Raw genomic sequence first — 19,664 nt, forward strand, 5'->3', positions numbered from 1 at the left:
ATCATCTCTGTATTACAATACATATCATCACATCAAACTTAACAGCAGCTTTTTCAATCCATTAAAGAAAGAACTGAATCCATAAACCCAGAATAAAAAGTCACATGCAAAGGAAAATGGGCAATTAACAGATGATATCTGAAATAAACACACACACACACACACACTGATACACACGCACACACACACAGACACAAGCACACGCACATACACACACACACACACACACACACACACACACACACACGCTCTGTGGGCCTCTATTAATACCCAAGCTGCAACTAATGAAACAAGTCGCCCACTTCAGAGCAGGGTTACCAGATGACATTGCGTTCTGTAGCGTTTGTTGCAGTTTAGATCACATGCTGTCATCCCCGCTCTTCTTTTGCCAAGTGTGGGAAGTGAGATCTGGTCGCTCTGGAGACAGCTAACACAAACAGCTATATATAAACCCCTCAAAACCCACCTGCCTAGGAGAGAGATGGGGGGAGGGAGAAGAAGTGATGGGAGAGAGAGAGCGAGGGCGGGGAGGGGTTAATGCAAGGAACACGATAACAACGTGAAAGAGAGCAGCTAGTGATGACAGAGATGGACAATAATAATGGACACTGTGTACACCACCAGACCCACACGATCTGCCATTTGACAAAAGCACTCACACAAATCTCCTGTTCAGATGGAAAAACAAAACACCGGTCTAGAAATGTAAGGGCATTCCAAACAGAGTATACATACAGTACATACAGTACATACTGTACATACTGTACAGGAAAACATCAAGGTTTGAACTCCTCCATACATTCTCTTCTTAGACCCTTTCGGATCAAGGAGTGTATTTATAATCGCAGAGCACCAAAACAGAGGATCTGATTCTGACACACACCCACACACTGGGTCACAGTTTCCACAGCGATAGTCATATTATCCATCCATACAGACTGTACAGTATGGTCTACTGAACGGTACACCGATCTGTTCAAGCAATATCAAATGCATGAAAACATCTACATCACAATGAATCTCACAGCGTAGTTTGGTACGACGGCCTACAATACATCTTAATAACCACTCAACAGAACCCTGCACTGTACTGCTCTTGTGTACTACAGTCATATTGCACAATAACTCACGTCACAAGACAGTCATTTGTCAAAATTACCTATCATATTTCTAAATGTGAAAAAAATTACGTTTTGAGGGTTGCACATCCGTAACTTTTGGATGCAACTCTTTTTCAAGTGCCATAGTTTGAAACGCAGGCTGTGGGTCGGACAGCCACGGGCATTGTCAGCCTCTGGCCACACATCAAAATCAATAGAGATAAAACACTAACAAGGGCTTGAGGGAGATAGTGGTGCAGATAGAGTAGCAGCTCATCATCACACTCTCATGAACCACATCAATACTGCCAGTGTGTCGGAAACGGTGATAACAGCAGTGACGTACTTCTGTCGTAGGGCTGGTCTAAACTCTGGGAAAGTGCTTGGTTGGCCATATGTAACATATGCAATACAGCAAGGCTGGCCATCTGAGGTAAACCCCTGTCTCTCATGGACCATAAGAGCACTTTATTGTGCCCAGTCAGGCTTCACATACCTCTGCAAAGTGCCTGCCTGTATGTTTTCCTGCCCCTGTGAATGCATTTTGAATGATCCCAGTGGGAATCGATTTTTCTCCGACTTATTGCAGCCTGCTCCACTTATGGCGCTTTTCCACTATCGGCCCGTGGGAGATAGCTGTGTGATTATTCTCACAGAGACCTGGCTAAATGACTCCATCTTGGACTCCGCGGTCGGGCTAGAAGGCAGGACTTTACACCGTGCGGACAGGACTTTGCTTAGTGAGAAGACGCGCGGGGGCGGCCTCATTATATCTACGAAGGACAGCTGGTGCTTAAACACAAAAACTGTAAGTAGCCACTGCTCCCCAGACCTGGAATACTTGACTGTTAAATGCCGACCCACATACCTCCCGAGGGAATTCAACGCAGTGTACATAACATGTGTTTACATACCGCCTAGCGCGGTTGGTAGCTTAGCATTGGCGCGGCTACATGACGTCATCAGTAGTGGACAGAGCGCGGACCCACAGGCAGTTCACATAATCGCCGGGGATTTCAATCATGCTGACCTGAAGGTAATACTACCGAAGTTCTATCAGCATGTTAAATGTGCAACAAGAGGAGAAAAAACACTGGATAAGGTATACACCAACATCAAGCTTGCTTACAAGGCTAGACCGCTAGCTCATCTAGGCATGTCTGACCATGTGTCAATCCTCCTGATCCCAGCCTACACTCCCATGAGGAAAAGTGCTCCCATCACCACTAAGACTGTCAGAACCTGGCCAGCAGGGTCCGCTCCACTGCAGATCTGCCTGAATGACACCTCATGGCAGGAATATGAGCATGAGGACCTGGAACAGTTCACGTCGTCGGTTCTGAACCACATAGTGAACTGCACCAACTCAGCCACCGTGGACAAACGGGTCCGGGTCTACCCCAACACGAAGCCATGGATGACTGGGAAGGTCCAAAAACTGCTCAAGGAGAGGGACAACGCCTTCTCAGGGAAGGACACACTGCTGTACAGCACCACCAGGGCTAACCTAAAGCGCGGCATCCGGGAGGCCAAGGCAGACCACAGAGAGAAGATTGAGGAATGCTTCCTGAGCAACGACTCCAGGCGGGTGTGGCAGGGGGTTCAGCACATGACAAACTTCAGAGCCAACAGGCTCACAGCCGCGGAGGACGACCCCCTGCTGGCGGAAAAGCTGAACTCCTTCTACGCCCGGTTCGACGAGGGGCGAACGGAGGTAACCACAACACAAACACCACTCTCTCCAGCTCTCAGCAGCCTCACCCTCACAGAGCATGAAGTGAGACGCGTGCTGAAGGCGGTGGACCCCAGGAAAGCCTCAGGGCCGGATGGCGTCCTGGGACGGGTGCTGAGGGACTGCGCCGACCAGCTGGCCGGGGTTTTCACCAACATCTTCAACCAGTCCCTGTCCCAGGCCACCATCGCACCCTGCCTGAAAACCTCAACTATCATCCCAGTCCCGAAGAAAAGCACGGTGAGCTGCCTAAACGACTACCGCCCGGTGGCACTCACACCAATCATCATGAAGTGCTTCGAGAAACTAGTCCGGGCCCACATAGTCACACGCCTCCCGCCCAACCTGGATCCATACCAGTTCGCCTACAGAGCCCACAGGTCCACAGAGGACGCCATCGCGACGACTCTCCACTCCACTCTATCCCACCTGGAGAGGGGAAACAGCTACGCGAGACTGCTCTTTGTGGACTTCAGCTCTGCCTTCAACACCATCCTTCCAGACAGGCTAGTGACCAAACTACTAGACCTGGGACTATCACACTCTATATGTGCATGGATCAAGGACTTCCTGTCTGACCGCCCCCAGAGGGTGCGGGTGGGCTCCCACACCTCCACAGCCCTCAGACTCAGCACTGGGTCCCCCCAGGGCTGCGTGCTAAGCCCCATCCTCTACAACCTCTACACCTACGACTTCACCCCCGTCCACCCCAGCAACTCCATCGTAAAGTTTGCAGACGACACCACCGTGGTGGGCTGCATCTCGGGGGGGGACGAGGCGGCGTACAGGGATGAGGTGGAGCAGCTGGGCAAGCTGTGCAAGGTTAACAACCTGCTGCTGAACCAGTCAAAGACCCAGGAAATCATCGTGGACTTCAGGAGGAAAAAATCTGAGGTCCAGCCCCTGCTCGTCGATGGAGGGAGCGTGGAGAGAGTCTCAACCCTCAGATTCCTGGGGGTGCACATACAGGATGACCTATCCTGGAAGATCAACACAGCAGCCATCATCAAGAAGGTACAACAGCGGCTCTACTTCCTGAGAGTCCTCAGGAAAGACCACATCGGACAGGAGATGCTGGTGACCTTCTACCACTGCGCAGTGGAGAGCATCCTCACCTACTGCATCTGCATCTGGTTCTCCAGCTGCACAGCCGCAGAGAGGAATGCGCTACAGAGAGTCGTGAGATCGGCCCAGAAGATCACCGGCGCCCCCCTCCCCTCTCTGGAAGAGCTGTACAACACACGCTGCCTCAGGAAGGCCTCCAAGATCTCCAGAGACCCATCCCACCCTGGGTACGAACACTTTGCTCGGCTGCCCTCGAACAGGCGGTTCAGGACCATGTTCGCAAGAACAAACAGACTGAAGCTCAGCTTCTACCCCAGGGCCATTCAGGCCCTGAACACAGCAAAGACCTAGGTTCTAGGCCCTGGACAATCTAGACAATTTGATGGCAGCTACTAGATTGAAATCAAGTGCAACACTGAAACACAACTGTGAACATTTCAAACCTGCAAACTGCGACACTTTAAATGAATGTGCAATAACACTATGTGCAATATGACAACCCTCGGGTACATAAGGTTCAGAGATAGGAAATGTTAGAATAGGTATAGCATAGCATAGAGTACAGCACAGTGTTTTATTTGTATAGTATAGTATAGTGGATAGTGTACATAGCCTTTACCAGCTCTTTTCCCTTCTTGTTTTTAGTTTTTTTTTTCCTAGCACCAGGGGAGCCCCCCCTCCCAAATTTCGTTGTTTGGTACCTGTACTATATCAATGACAATAAAGACCATTCATTCAATAAAGACCATTCATAAATGTCAAATGTACTTAGTGAGAAAAATGAGGTAATGGTTAAAAAAAAAAAAAAAAGGCAAAACAATCGGGAATTATACCATTCTGGTTAACTAGAAACTGTGCAGGTTTATGAGAAGCTTTCTCTTAATTATTTTAATTCCCTTAAACCTATTAATTTGTATATTATTACTACTAATCACAGGATTAAGAGAATGAGCATGGTGCTTCTATGAATTATAGAAACAGCCTTATGGCCATAAAATGTTAAGCATTTACTAGTGATGCATGAAGCATTTTAATCAGCTCTTCCTAGAAGTCAATTTTGATTTGCAGCTCAAATATGAGTAATATATGCAGGCGCATGGCCTCCGACTGCATGGAGAGGAAACTCTAGAACCAATAACATAATCATATCTGTAGGAAGCTTAATCCTAATGAGGACTTTCCATCTGACTGAAATACAATATATCTGCATGATCATTGCATGAAATTGTAACATATTTGACAGAGTATGTAATCGGTAGTATAAGAGCTCAAATTTAAATGCACGAAGGAAATCTTGTTACTATAGATTAACAGGTGTTATGTTTCCTGCAACAGCATTACTGACTACAAGAGATCTTTAACAGGACTGGTTTCAGAGGAAGTTAAAGGAGAGTATACGTGACAGCAGCTGGTGAAAGTGGCAAACAATCAAAACTTTCGGCAAACAAACAGACTTTCATTCAGAAAAATGTAAATAAATTTCAAATGAAATTTGAAAATCAAATGACACACAAGCCAAAACATTCCCGCTTTCACCAGCTGCTGTCACATACTGTACATTTTCCAGACACACAGCTGCACCTGTGTGAACAGACTCACTGAGAACCACTTCACAATCAAGAGCTCAATCGGCCAACTGATTGCAAGACTTCAGCAGTCAGGCCAAACCCCTACTTAGACTCAGAGAAACAACCCTCAGGGTGGAAGTCAAGTGACCATAAGGAAGAGTGAAGTCAAGGTTGTCTTAAGGAACTGTGGCAGACTCCTGATGCTGTGCTACTCTGTAATAAATATCTTGTCTCAAAGACACCAGCATCACTGGGCCAATATTCATTGTTTGCAGTATGTATGTAGTATGTGTGTGTGTGTGTGTGTGTGTGTGTGTGGTTTGAATTGTTCTTGGGACACTACTTTTTATTTGGTGCTAATTCTTGCTAATACCAATACTACTGCTTATGCTATTTGCTCACGCCTTCTCCTGACAATTTACCTTAACTGTAACCACTCAAAGTTAACGCCTAATACGGCCTAATTGCCATGCAAGTCATAATTCACATGGTCAAGGTACAAAACTTAGGTCAAGTTTCAAGTTTATTGTTATGTCACATTACATGTAAGTGTAAGAGTGAGAGTAAATTTCTTAGGCTTTCGATTCGATCGTATTCTATTTTAACAGTGATTACACCTATTTCACTATATACTTTCTTTTTCTTTTTATCTAATTAATTAAAAAATGTACATAGAAAATTATGTCCATAATGATATATTTGGTATTACTCCTCTTGATGTTTGAAGATGTTTTTCCTTAATTAATTGGTATAGTTCTTTCTTCTTTAATTCCACCCCTCAGCCGCTCCAATTCCTCCTCTCTCATTACACCACCCAGAAAACAGAAAACCTCTATGCCACTTGTTTTGTTCTGGTCTTCTCCCCATTATATTCATCAATATAATACAGTGTTTATCAGCATAATATAATTCAAGATATAATGTAAGTCTATACAACTTGGTCTACACTGCAAATATAGTAAATTATCTGATTGAAGTAGGCTATATCCTCTGGTGATGCCTTTTCATAAATCTGCCCGGCAACATGCAGCATTCCCTCTCAGGCAACCAATAAGATACAAAGAAGTTACAGGGAATGCATGTTTTGACCAATACCTTGCGTGGAGCTATACAATAACACTCCCTTAGGTGTCATGCTGTGTGATTAACAATGTAATTCCAAGCCAAATCCCTGGAACTAATGACTTAGCACTCATGACTGCAGCATGAGTGTTGCTCTCCCATTTGTCTTGAATAATACCTTGATGAATCACCCAAGTGAGAAGTAGCGGCTTGTCAAAAGCTACAAAAGACAAGAAATTCAAAATGAGCTTCACCTAAGCACTAACAAGGTTTTCCAGCACACAGCGAGTGCTCTATGCTGTTTGTAGTTTCTTAACTTAAGAATCTGGTTGAAATAGATCACAAGTAAAACTTCTGAGTTCTAAGACTATTTATTAATGAAAGTTACAATTACAGATTACAACACTTCTCTCTGATGGTGGGAGAGCTTCTAGTCAGCTGGTGGTAAAGGACAAAGAGGAGGAGATTGCAGGTTTGAGATCTATAAATCTCTAAAAATGTGTGCAAAAGACAAATTCTACAGGTCTATACTATACAGTTTATGTGTGTGTGTGTGTCAAAATATACCACATGTTCTACTCTAGTTCAAACAGCATGAGCTGTACTCAACACTGGGCAGGTTGCTTAAGATTCAAAGCTTCTCTCAAAGACCCTAATTCATACACTTATTAGAGTATGGCCCAATCCCGATTCTCTTTTTTACCACTTCGGCTCGTTTTGGAGTCACTCGTTTTGGAGCCATAGCCGTAGTGGTTCCCCGGGGGAAATGGGACAACCCTTCACGACGTCATCCGTAGTGTAATGAATGGGTTAATTCATAGTCAGGACAGCGCATGCGCCTTAGAGAGAGTTCATGATATACCAGTAGGTGACTGACAGGTGTCGAGAGAACCGAAGTAAACTGGTTATACCTTTGTTGAACCCAGACTAAAGTGTCTTATTATTATTGTCCAAGTGACATTACACGTAGTATCGTAGAAAAGCATTGACGCTCGCGATTCATTCACAACTTGAATGAACTTGAACGCTATCAATCGATCAAACAAGTCATCAAATAAAAAAGAACAATGCTTCATTATCAGACCATGACAGAATAAGCTCTAACCTGTATGAAACCTGTGCTCTAGTGGTGTAGTCTAGGTGATACGCAGGACTATGCCGTATACCCACTAGGAAAGGCCAAGGATTTCCGTATACCCACTTAAAAATGTGTGAGGATACGTAACGGCGTTTTATGACAGAACTTTCACTTTCATTCATAAAATTCACCCCGTCTGTGTTACGAAGCGCTTGACTTTTGGACCATTGGGACTGACTATATCGTCATATACTATCAACGGGCGGAAACATGAAATATGTCAAAATGCAGCACTATCATGCGCAGATCAGCCTTATAACATGTAATTTATATATATAACAGCACAGATATATTTTTATGGCGTTACGAAATCCGATGTGACAGGAAACAGCCGCTGTCCACTGCATTAATTAACTACATGTCCTTGATGAGTCTCCCGCTCACTGCCCTCCATCAAAAATGGCACATCCATCGATAATATTACATAATAACAACTGCTCGGATTAGATTGCGAGTTGTTTTGGTATAATAAGTGCCGCAATACAGATAGCGTCATATACCACCAGGGGGGGGGGGGGGGAATTTGCGCCTATCATGCACATATCAGCCTGTGGATAGATAACTTTAGATAGATAACTTTACATTAAATATGTCTACCATCATCCGCTGTCAAACACCACAATTTATTTTTAAATAAACATGATTGTACATCTCTGTAATCGCGCACCGATGTATTTATATGGGGAAGGCTGTGCTTGACGATTCCATTGGACTGACGCCGGGCAGAGGAACAGGGACTGTCGCCCTGTGACAAACGCGCAGATATGAGTGCTCCGGTGTCCTGCTTTTATAGTCTAATGCAGCGGTTCCCAACCTTTTTGGACTCACGGCCCACTTTACAAATCTCTACAGTATTCGCGGCCCACCTAGTGCGCGAAGCGTGTAAAGAAAAGGTCTATAATGAATTGAAATGACATTAGTACATCAGACATTAGACATTAGACATCAGACATGGAAATATGTCAATGCGCGGCTGTCATGCACAAATCAGCTTGTAACGTTAGACACACAGCACATCGGCATAATAACGTTTTGTTGTTGTTGTGCTTGTTATAAAGAAAATGTCTATAATGCATTTAAATGAATGATACAACCCATTAATAATATTACCTAATAACAACTGCTCGGATTAGATTGCGGGTGCCGCTACATGGAAATAGGTCAAAATGCGCATCATGGTCAAGTCAGACGAACGTTTGATAGATAACTTTACATATGTGTACCATCATACGCCACAGGTAATAATTGATTTATGATTGTACATCTCTGAAATGCTCGACTGTCATGCAGCGTTGCGTTACTGTAACGTTAGACACAGCACCGACATAAAAGCGTTTTTTTGGTTATGCTTGTTATAAAGAAAAGGTCTATAATGCATTGTAATGACATTAAATTAAGATAATACGATGGTTATCATAATTTTTCAAGTCTTTAATTACAAGTAATTCCAGAAAAAGTAAATGACATTTCAGGCTCGCTTCCGTATTACGAGAGCGAAAAGAACATTTCTGTAGATGTTTCGAAATGCATGCCGGAAGGGAGTCTCATGGCTCCGAATCGAACGAGGGTCAAGATTTTCTCCAAACAGAGCCATGGAAAACCCTAACCCTAACCCTAAATGAGTAATGAATTGGGACGCCACTACGGCTACACGTGAACGCGCAAAACGGAGCGGAGGGGTGAAAACGGAGCCGGAGTGGTGAATTGGGATTCAACCTATATGTTTCCTCCTAAGATAGTGATTTATATTTTGTTCATTTTATTGCCACACAACCTAGGTTGGTGAAATGTGTTGTACAGCATGGAGGAGAACTCAACAGGTGTGCTACCACACACATACAGACACTCAAAACACACAAAAAACACATGCACATACATTCACTAACATGCACTGCAATCAATAGAAGACAGACCATGCACTGTTGCACTTGGTCCATGTAGCACAGGATGTTTTTCCTCTCATTGTTCACTGTTATGTGGTCCTGTTTTGGGTACAGTCACACGCCTTTGTGGCAGGATAACACCGATCATCCAATGAATAGACCGAATCAAAGGAACCATTAGATTACAATCAACTCTTTCTCTCTTTCCCCCCCGCTGACTCACAGGTGGCGACATGTGTCTCTGTGTGTCTTGCAGACATTTCTGCTTGGATGTCAGCCCATCACCTCAAGCTCAACCTTAACAAGATTGAGCTGCTCTTCCTCCTTGGGAAAGCCTGCCCTCTCCAAGAATTCTCCATCACAGTAGTACTGTGACCTCCTCCCAAAGGTGATCCTTGACAACCACTTATCTGGTGTGGCAATCGTCACAGCGACAGCATGCTCCTGTAGATTCTTCCTCTACAACATCAGAAGGATACTGTTACGGCCGTAGTGTGTTTGTGTACGGCCGTGGTCTGTTTGTGTGTGTTTTGTTTGTTTCCTGTGTTTCTCCCAGGTGATTGCCCGTCCTCTCTGCCTATTGCTATGGTGATGGCCTGATTGAGCACACATGTGCTCAATCGCTCAATTAACACTAGAACAGCTGTGCTTATTTTACCTACTATTAGAGCCTGGGGTCAAATGACCATAGTCTTTAGTATGGGAAGCTGCTACTTGCACTCAAAGACCACCAGTTGGCGTGTCTTGCAAATTAGCCTGCCTCCTACACAGAAAAACTGCAAACTATCTTTATACTAGCTTAACCTGATGTGAAAATGCAAGGATACTGGGTGGTAGAACGCACATATCTAGGAAAGGTCATGAAAGGAGGGTCCTGAAATTTGATCGAGTGCAAAGGTATACCATTTTTTTTACTCACTTGGTCAAATGACCCCACCCATGGCTACTCTAGTGTTAAGGGTGGAGGTGGAGGATAAAAGGCTGGGAGAGACACTCAGATGGGGCCAGTCTACAACTCCTGAGATGTTGTTTGTGGTTAACATTTTAGCTACAGCTGTTGTGTGGTACAGCAGGTTGTAATGTGTAACTGTGTCGGTAACTTTCTGACTCTTTTCTAGAGGGAGTGTGTTTGTTAATCTTGTGTTAAGCCTTTACTTTACTTTGCTTGCTACATTGTTTATCTGTTAACTATCTCATTTACTTTACAATGCTTGTTAATATACATAATATTCACTCTCCTTTTTATAGAGAATAGTTTTTAGTTAAAGAGTTTCACAGAAACCTGTTTATTTTTTTTGCAGTATTACAATAAACCTTCTTCTCACTCCGGTTCCATTTTATTGTTGCTCCCCATATCCCCTGGACAATATTTGGGGACGTAACAGATACGTCCATTCCTCATGAGAGAATCTGCACAACTCTTGATCCAGACACTTGTGATCTCCCGCTTTGATTATTGCAACGCACTCTTGACCAGGCTCCCCGCCTCCGCCATCAGACCTCTGCAGCTTATCCAGAATGCTGCCGACCATCTGGTGTTCAATCTCCCCAAGTTCTCTCAGTTCTCTCTCTCTCCCTCCTTCACACCCTTCTTCACTGGCTCCTGGTAGCAGCTTACATCAGATTCAAGACCCTGGTGCTCGCCTACTGGGCAGCAAATGGATCAGCCCCTGCCTACTTGCGAGCAATGTTCAGCCCCCAAACCCCTGCCCGATCACTACGCTCTTCCAACTCAGCTGGCTGTCTGTCACCGCTGCCTCTATGTGGATGCAGCAGTTGCGCTACTTGGTCACAGCTTTTCACTGTCTTGGAACAGGTGGAACTAGCTTCCTACTGCTGTCAGGACTGCAGAGTCATTACCTATCTTCTGCCGCAGATAACATATCCATCTCTTCAGGCATTACATCTTAATTGTCCCTCCTAAAGACCTCTTCATCCCCACTACCCCCCTGTACAGTTTCTCTACTGTAAAAAAAGAAAGAAACGTTTTTCTTATGATGAATGATGGATAGATGAGTCACTTACTTAAACAAATGTATTTGTTGTAAGTCGCTTTGGATGAAGGCATCTGCTAAATGCCAAATTTAAATGTATTATTAGACTTGGTGTTCTTTTATGGAATGTAAGTTGTCTTTGTGTTGCCATTGACTACAGTCACATTGACATTTTCTCTAATATCTAACCTTTGTTAGAGGGAGTCTTGCAGCTTCACATGACACTGCATGTACAAGTTGTCCTCTGACGTTTAAATGGTTGGGATAAATGTCAAAAGCTGTATTTATAATAGCAGAGGATGATTGACACTAGGCTGTATGCGGAATGTCTGCAAGAGTTGTGAATAAAAAACAGTAACCAATTTTTTTGTGACAGAAAATAGACCAAAATACTCATTTTATTTGGGGAAGTCAAGGGCTTTTTTTGCAGGTGCATTTGAAGGGAATTAAGAAAATATTGCTATATTATAGTATATATACAGTATATAAATCTATAATCCAATATCCTGCTTTAGATGTTTTTTTTTGTAATTTTGGATTCAGTGTGAGGATTATTGTATGGATCAGCCTTCCACAGATCAAATCCCTTAATCTTCATTCAATAATTCCTCAATAATGATAAATTATGGGTGTTAACCACACACACACACACACACACACACACACACACACACACACACACACACACACACACACACACACACATTCACAAATCAACCCATTAACCCCCAAAGTAATTGCTATTCTCTTACAATTAGTCCAATGCTTCATGATTAACAGCATAGAAAGTGTGTTTGGATGGTGTGAACCGTGACGTCAGACGTGGTGTCACTGATGAGCTCAATGGAAGGATCGGTTGATTTCAGCTCATTGCAGCTGGGAGATGATGTGTGTGCTAATAGAAGTGTAGTAATAACAGTGATGGCTGCTGGGCTATTTTACAGCCATTCTTCCTCTCCACACGCGACGCCATCGTAGTAATTGATACACACTCCCAATTATATGACTTCATAGAGACAAAAACTCTGGTGGGATTCGGCATACTGTAGGAAAGCACTTGTCTACTGCATTAAACATTTAGCTTGGTTGCTTATGTGCTTGGCCATGAGAGAGGTTGAAGAGTCCAACCTAGTCCAACCTAGCCCTGCGCACAGAACTGAAGAGACAGAGAGAGGAGCTGTTCAGGAGAGAGGAGCAGAGCACCATCCTGGAGAGACAGCTGGATGAGATGAGGTCAAGCCTGCTCCTCAAAAACCCCAGCAAAGACTCACACACCAAACACAATCACACAGTCTCCCCAGGCAAGTTCGCCCTACCATCCTAAGTGAAGCAGCGGCTGACTGGTACCCACGAGGCTTCCTGTCCAAAGCCAGCATCTGTGCCTGTGACACAGTGGAAGCAGGTCAGTGGCAGATGGGCAGGAAAACCACCTACCACCCACCTCACCACCAGAGCTCAGCCTTTCCAACCGCTTCACAGCCCTAAGTCCCTCATCATCTCAGGGACCACATCCACTGTCTTGCCCCTCCCCTACCACATCCCCAGACACAACCACCACCGGGTCATTTTTTTTTATACGGTGCCATTTGGACTTCATAACTTGTGAAAAATAAATTGTTGATTTATCTATATGTTAATGTTCTATTTAAAGGACATATATAGCTTGCTGAAAAACATAGTGGTCGAGCTCAGGCACCTACATTTTATTTTATTTAGAATACCCTCTGTAGTTGAATAGGGCGAGTGTCTCCAGAACAGAGTGGACACATAACAGGGTGGACACTAACAGGGTGGACATTTTGAGTTAAAGTTAGCCTTTAGCCTGCCTGTGTTAGCATAATGCCTAGAATGACCATGAATACTTGATGAGGAATCTAATTTGCACTAAATACTTTTTTTGAAATTATTCAATTTGATTGATCTCCTCAATATTTAGGCATAACAGGGTGGACACGTTATGGTCAACCACATTAAACTCACTTGATAAAAACATAAAAATCTGATGGTAAAAGAGGTAGAAAATCACACAGCTTACCACATTTGAAATCCCCTCCACTGATGTGATGTCACCTCATGAGAGTGATGTGATTGAGAAATATGGTTTTCTTTTAAAAGGGACATTAACACAGCATAACAGGGTGGACAGTGATCGCAGGGACAAGCAATATTGTAAGCAAAACCTTAATTGTTTGTACAAAATTTAAAAATTATTGTTATAGATGATGTTTTCTCCCCAGAATGAATCAATTGAAATCACCAAGGTCTGCTCAGAATGGACAGTTGAAGAGTTTATTTCAGCTGTACAGGACCCACAAGTTCATGCTCCATGTGAGTGATTCCTCCCCTCAGTACACAACCCTTATAGTATCTCTTCCTGCTGACACAGGTATCAGCTGTACATTGCAAATCATTATTCTCCTGTCAAACATGTTGTTGACTAGCTCAATATAGATCTAATTTACTGCGGTGGACAGCCCATGGCCTCTCTAGCCAGTGGTCTAATTCTGGCTCGGCGCCACCTATCAATGACAGGAGCTTAGTCAGACCTACAATATCTGAAAACACATCATATCAATAATGGATAAAAACTATATTTGATTTCAATAGATATTGATCAGGAAAATGAAATAATAATAACATATTTGGAAATGTATATGTTTTTAATAGTTATTTTTTGGATTGAAGTTGAATGAACAACACTGGGGACATCCCAAATCCCATGCAAAATCAAATTTACATCTTTAACCAAAGCTTTTAAAATGTAGAAAACAACAACTTAGAAGCCCATATCATTGTATTCATAATAAATAACAATTGACTATACATGAAAAACCTAATGGAATTAGTATTTGTCCAAATTTAGACAAAATACAACATGATTTAGTACTGGGGACGGAAAAGGCACCGTATTTAAAAAAATGACCCCACCACTATAGTGATTGAGGATTCTATAGTTAAAGATTTATCATTCTCCCACCCCTCACTCAGACACACTGCAGTGCACTGTTTCCCCGGAGCCTGTGTCTTGGATATTGACATGAAACTGCCATCAGTACTGTCAAACTTTTCAAACGTGAGTACCATCATCAAACATGTTGGCACAAATTACACCTCACTGCAACAGTCTGAAGTCCTGAAAAAACATAATAAGACCTCCAAGCGACTCAGAAGAATATTGTTATATCCGGCCCTCTTTCATGTTATGTGCGAGGTGATGGTAAGTGGAGTCATCTTGGCTCTCTTAACAAATGGCTGAGAGAGCTATGTATATCAAAAGGGATCCTTTTCATTCATAATTTTGATTTATTCTGGCAGAGACCAGGATTTTTCAAGCGTGATTTTTCAAGCGTGGCTTACATCCCAATTACAAAGGTGTTCGATTATTATCAGGAAACAGAAAATGGTATGGCTCTATGACTAGGCCTGTCTCCCTCAGAACCAACATGTGACTCTGGACAACTCAACTTTGCACTTAATATTAGATCACTATCATCAAAAACATTTATAATTAATTATCTAATTGTCGATAATATGCTTGATTTTATGTGGCTTGGTTCTGATGGAGTTGTCTCTCTTATAGAAGCTTCTCCCCCGAAATATTTATTTTCCCAAGTTACTAGAAAAAACAAGAAAGGAGGTGGATTAGCAAGCGTATATAGTGACAGCTTTAATTGCAAACAAATTACTCTTGGAGATTTCTCCACTTTTGAACATCTAGCTTTATTACTTAGAAATTATACTCCTATTCTCATTGTAGTGATATATCGCCCACCAAAACCATCCCCAGTATTTCTACAAGAATTTTCTGATCTTTTGTCTGTCATATCAACTGACTATGATAGGTCTCTCTTGGTTGGTGATTTTCATTTTCATATAGATAATGAATCAAAATCTAGAGATTTTATTAATCTATTATCTTCCCTAGATTTTACTCAGCATATTACAGAACCTACTCATAACAAAGGCCACACACTAGATCTAGTTATTTCAAAAGGATTGAATATTTCTGTGTCCTCTGTTCTAGACATTGCTGTATCAGATCATTACTGTATTTGCTTTAAGGTAACGCTAAATATGAAACAGAAGAATGTGGACCGCATTCCTGCTGCAATGCCAATGTCAAAGAACTTAAACCTAAGAATTTTACTCTCTAGTACCTGTACATTGGATGTAATAAAAGCAATTCTGATTCTGATTCTGATTCTGATTCTGATTCTGATTTTCTGGGGAAAAGAAAACTAAAAACTCCCCCTTGCTGCCTGCCACCATAGAGACGCCATTTCCCCTTAAACAATCACAGTCTCCTCTAATCCCAATGTTTCTCATGATATAGCTCAGTGGAGCTCAACGCCTGCGGCTTCCTCAGAGGCTGTACAACCTCCCATAAGCAATGACACAACACAGCGCTGCTTACACAAAAACAACCCACCCAGGGGACGATAGACAAGAATATCCCTCCTTTTATTCCCTTAATTCCCTTAACTCCCTCACACTCTCCTTCGCTCTGTCTGCAGGTCCAATGACAAAAAAATAAGATTTCATTTAGGAGTTCTCTCTCTCTCCCTCTCTCCTCTCATCTCATCTCCTGTTCCATCTCTTTCTTTTTGAGACCGTCTCATTTGCCATGTCGGCAGTTGTCTCACATATCCAGAACAGCGCCTGGTCCCTCTCTGAAACAGGACCAACCTTTCTATTTAGACAAACATGCACAAACCAAACCAAAGCAGATGGTTGTAGGAGGTGAAATGTACTTGCGATGTTATATGCGATTTAGCTGACGCTTTTATCCAAAACATCTATTATTTATTTCATGAAATCAATACAAATGTTGTTGAAATCAACCAATTGTTGAACCAATAATGTGTTCTGTATACAACATACTCAGAATATAAAGGATAATCTGTCTTCCACATGGGTTGACAGAGGTCAAGGTAGAGAGACAGATGCAGGGATGCACCACTGAATACTGAACTGCATTATGTATAATACATAATATAGTGTGTAATACCGTTTTAGACTATAGGCTCTGTAGGAAAAGACAAGAATCATCTTTTAAATTGTCTTAATGCTGATGGTGACACAATGTCCTTGAGAAACAGTCAAGATAATGTCCCTTCTGAATATAAATGTTATCATCGCAAATTGCCTACTGTAACCCAATGTTGTGTCTATTAATGATGATGATAATATCATGCAGGGGGAAGTATATTTTGGAGATTTCACAAAGCAATGTATGGCTGTGTAGAATAAAAACTGGCGCAATATTAAGCAAATTCCAATTTTCTTCCTCTGTTTACTCCAATCGACTCCAAGTCCAATCGTCAGTTAAACCACAAACCACAAGTACATCTCAAGTCTAATTGGAGAAAAGGATTGTGGGAAGGTTTCTTCTCCTCCATCAGAGAAAGAAGAGGGGATTAGGCTCTGCAACAAACCCGTGGTGTGAGAATACTGTGGTATACAGTAGACTTCCTTTTGCTTGGGAGACTTGAGCTCACGAGCTCCAGAAGCTCGTGGGGCAGTGGTGCAGGGAAAGGTAAGACGAAGCGTTCTCCCAGACAGAGCAAAGACTCTACAGATTCACCAGATTTGGCCAGGCTTAAAGCTGCCATCCTCTTTCACACCCCACTGGCTGGCTCTAGGTCTGCCCTGCAGGAAAGTTGAAGGCCAGGAGCAAAAAGTTGAGGAAAGGAATGAAAAGGGGGAGGAACGGAAGGAAGAGGTGGTGGCAAGGGCTTAAAAAAAGTGATGTGTTCCTATGGCAACCAGAGGGATTGACTTTTCAATCACGTTTCAAAGAGGACAGTGTAATGTAAGTACAGCCCAAGGGGCCTCCCGCGGTGATAATCAATCTAACAAAGCTTTATCGGCAACTATGGGCAGGACAGGCTGCAGTCTCATGGCCATTGACCCGACAATATTACTGATGACAGCTAGCCAGAACGGAACGCACCATTACATTACAGGGGAGTGCTCAGCTCATAGGAAGTCCCCATAGCCTTAACGAGCTCTTGAGTGTTATAGCCTTGGCAGAGGTCCAATGGTCTGGTCCATCTGACACAATCTCATTAGACCATTAACCCAAATTAAAGAGGGTGATAGAGAGTCAAATGATGTTAGACTGGGAGGAAAGCACACAGTATGTAAGACAGAGACAGTTCTTATGGCGCTTGCCCTGTACTGTACAAATATGTGGCCATACTACAGTCACCAATCATCTACATCCAACTCCATCTCAAGTTCAGATAGCGTTTTTGCTTGAGTTTGGCTGATTAGTGTGTATGCTTGGGGTTAGCTGACCTATGTTTTTTTCTAAAAGCAGACAGAACAAATATATTATTATTCATTTCTTGTCAGAGATGTGTATTACAATAGACTTCTTTCACACATTTTCACATCATAAAGGCTAGTTCCAAGATGGCAGCGCGATCAGACGCGAGGCTGGAGGGGCTACCGACGTCGGTGCTTTTTAGTGTTTTTAAGTACATTTGTATGTACATTTTTATTTTAGTACTTATAGGGAACGGTTGTGTAAATAGTACCTACAGCAGACTAGACTTACTAGAAGTTGGTGCGCAAAACGAGAGGACTGTAACAACGGAATTCTTGAAACAGCAGAACATCCCAACATCGCTCGAACACCGGGTGAACAATGGTATACGATCCCAACCCTAAGGCGCAAGCGGCGGCGTCGAGATCGCAAGCAACGCCGAGGCCGCAGAGGAGGCCTGCTAGCTAGGCTGAGGAGAAGCCCGAATAAGCCTGCTTTGCCGAGTATCTTCCTCTCCAACGTCAGGTCTCTGGCTAACAAGATGGACGAACTGAGACTGCAGGTAGCTTCCAATAACAACGTGGGGGACAGCTGTGTGATTATTCTCACAGAAACCTGGCTCAACGACTCCATCTTGGACTCGGCCGTCGGGCTAGAAGGCTGTACTTTACACAGAGCGGACCGGACTTTGCTTAGTGAGAAGACGCGCGGAGGCGGCCTCATTATATCTACGAAGGACAGCTGGTGCTTAAACACAAAAACTGTAAGTAGCCACTGCTCCCCAGACCTAGAATACTTGACTGTTAAATGCCGACCCACATACCTCCCGAGGGAATTCAACGCGGTGTACATAACATCTGTTTACATTGCGCCTAGCGCGGATGGTAGCTTAGCATTGGCGCGGCTACATGACGTCATCAGTAGTGGACAGAGCGCAGACCCACAGGCAGTTCATATAATCGCCGGGGACTTCAATCATGCTGACCTGAAGGTAGTACTACCGAAGTTCTATCAGCATGTTAAATGTGCAACAAGAGGAGAAAAAACACTGGATAAGGTATACACCAACATCAAGCTTGCTTACAAGGCTAGACCGCTAGCTCATCTAGGCATGTCTGACCACGTGTCAATCCTCCTGATCCCAGCCTACACTCCCATGAGGAAAAGTGCTCCCATCACCACTAAGACTGTCAGAACCTGGCCAGCAGGGTCCGCTCCACTGCAGATCTGCCTGAATGACACCTCATGGCAGGAATATGAGCATGAGGACCTGGAACAGTTCACGTCGTCGGTTCTGAACCACATAGTGAACTGCACCAACTCAGCCACCGTGGACAAACGTGTCCGGGTCTACCCCAACACGAAGCCACTGTGAAGGTCGAAAAACTGCTCAAGGAGAGGGACAACGCCTTCTCAGCGAAGGACACACTGCTGTACAGCACCACCAGGGCTAACCTAAACCGTGGCATCCGGGAGGCCAAGGCAGACCACAGAGAGAAGATTGAGGAATTCTTCCTGAGCAACGACTCCAGGCGGGTGTGGCAGGGGGTTTAGCACATGACAAACTTCAGAGCCAACAGGCTCACAGCCGCGGAGGACGACCCCCTGCTGGCGGAGAAGCTGAACTCCTTCTACGCCCGGTTCGACGAGGGGCGAACGGAGGTAACCACAACACAAACACCACTCTCTCCAGCTCTCAGCAGCCTCACCCTCACAGAGCATGAAGTGAGACGCGTGCTGAAGGCGGTGGACCCCAGGAAAGCCTCAGGGCCGGATGGCGTCCTGGGACGGGTGCTGAGGGACTGCGCCGACCAGCTGGCCGGGGTTTTCACCAACATCTTCAACCAGTCC

At 43.8% G+C, this 19,664-nt stretch overlaps 1 protein-coding gene across 7 annotated transcripts in view; it reads right to left on the bottom strand.

The window, feature by feature from the left end:
* rgs6 (regulator of G protein signaling 6) overlaps positions 1–19,664 on the bottom strand; it is a gene marked incomplete at both ends in the record, with an annotated part of 80,610 nt that overhangs the window by 24,194 nt on the left and 36,752 nt on the right. The window lies entirely within an intron of this gene.

This window comes from Nansenia antarctica (assembly GCF_963989245.1).
Source record: "Nansenia antarctica genome assembly, chromosome: 1".
NCBI lineage: Eukaryota > Metazoa > Chordata > Actinopteri > Argentiniformes > Microstomatidae > Nansenia > Nansenia antarctica.